Genomic DNA, 2,068 nt, shown 5'->3' with positions numbered 1-2,068 from the left:
TACTACCTCTGTCCCATTTATATTGCTCCAAAGAAAATTCTTGAAGTTCCATAATTTTTGCTCCAAGAGTGCAACACTTCACATTTGGATGAAATCAATACAAAAACCTAGTCTAAATTTAAGTTGAGAAGACTTGAGAGTGCAAGATCGTCCTCTTCGTCATCTTCACCTTGAAGACCAAGCTCTTCGAGCTCAGAGCAGAAGTCACTCATTTCGAGACTAAGGGCCACTTCACTGGCAAGTTGGAGTACCATAGAGGTCAAATCACACTCGCCTAGAAGACCCATCCCCACATTGATCACGTCAGGATCAACCTTCACAGTTTCAAGTAGAAGCCCCTTGGCCGCTAAGGTCACCTTTTTCGCGTGGGGAATCTTGTAGTTGTTGCCTCCACCACAGCGAACTACCTCCAGCATGCAAGCTTGTAGCGTCATGAAGTTTGAGTTCAGGGACACACTGTCGACTTCCGCCCATGCCCGATCAGTGTTTGCAACAATGTCCGCCATCGTACGAGAAACATTTTGCTCTTGGAGGGACTGAATTGCACGAAAGAACCCCAGATCCAAAACGTTGAGGTCCGGTGAGTTCGGCGGCTGAAACATCAACTTCATGTTCCATCCGCCACGTTGACACTCACGCACAATGTCCTTGTCCACAGGCGCCACGTGAGGACGGGCGTTGTCTTGCTGAATGTACACTTCTCTTGACGACTGACAGGGCCAACGGGACTTGATGGCAGGAATGACATGGTCAATAAGCATCCTCTTGTACACTTCCTTGGTGACACTGACTGAAGTGAGCTCCAACGTCCCAGCGGGTCTGTTGCGGCTTGATCGCTGGGCAGGAACCAACTTGGAAAAGTGCCAAGTTCCTATCTTGCCGTCGAACCATTCATTGCGGTCGTGGTCCCACCGTGGACGGGCGACCGCTGAGAGGAACATGACCTTCATGATGAATCTCTTGGACTTGACCGTACGATGCGGGGGCTTCTCGCCAGGAGCTAGGTAGAAGGTCTTCTTCACACGTGTCGCAAAGAACCACTTCTCGTCGACATGAACAACGTTCATCATGTCATCAAAACAGAAGCCACCGGAGCCATTGCACTTGACGGAGTCGAGAGCCCACTTCAGACGTGCTGCCTTGTTTGCCTGGGTGAGGGCGGGTTTCACAACACTTGAGTACTTGACGAAAGCGCCAGCCTTGTAATAGCGGTGGAGAGTAGCTCGTGGGATGTTGAGGGCACAGGCAATGGAGCGGAAGGTGGTGCGACGAATCTTGGGAACTGCTTTGAGTCGCTGCGCCAGGTTGGGGTGTGCTTTCTTGCGACCGGCCTTACCCTTCAACCTTGAATTCGTGTTACCAAGGTACTGATGCTTGCTGTCGTTCCCAACTGATGCCCGAAGCCAGACTCGTCTCACAGTACTGCGTGCAACGCCAAACAACTCAGCGACCTTGACCAAGGCCCCACGAGGAAGCTCGCCATTGATAAGGAGTGGTAAGAGGCTGTGAATGATGGCTCGACGGTCATTGTTTGATAGGTTGGGCTTGCGTTCGCCGGCCATTTCAAGAAGAAAAGTGGTTTTTCGCGCGCTTCTCGCTCAATACTGAATATTTTCGCGCGCGGAAGGGTGCAAACGATGCGTCGTAGCAGCGCGGTGATTTTGCGCTAAAAATGAGCGAAAACGGAGCAAAAATGGCTGAGTTACGAGGGTTTTTGTCTTTTTTTGCTAATTTCCTTGTATTCGGATAAAGGTTTTTATATCCGGATTTTTCTGTTTTGTATGAGATTGAGTATACATCCCTTTTCGTCTCGTATCTCTTTTGATTGGTGGAATTATCTTCCTCTGCTGCGTTCATTGGATGGCTCATGCTTTCCTCTTTGAAATGATATATGAATGTTCCATACATTCTTGAAATGTTGGGTTCATATTTGGAGCGCCGAGTTTGGAGCAATATAAATGGGACAGAGGTAGTACACCGCAGCAGAAGAAATGGACAATGCGGATGTGGGGAAAGATGACGTGATTGTGCGAAACGCTTCAGCGTTGCCGAAATCGCCGATGATCAA

Source organism: Aphanomyces invadans (assembly GCF_000520115.1).
Source record: "Aphanomyces invadans strain NJM9701 unplaced genomic scaffold supercont1.15, whole genome shotgun sequence".
Classification (NCBI taxonomy): Eukaryota; Oomycota; class Saprolegniomycetes; order Saprolegniales; family Verrucalvaceae; genus Aphanomyces; species Aphanomyces invadans.
The sequence above is the reverse complement of the archived record's forward strand: the minus strand, read 5'-3'. Positions refer to the sequence as shown.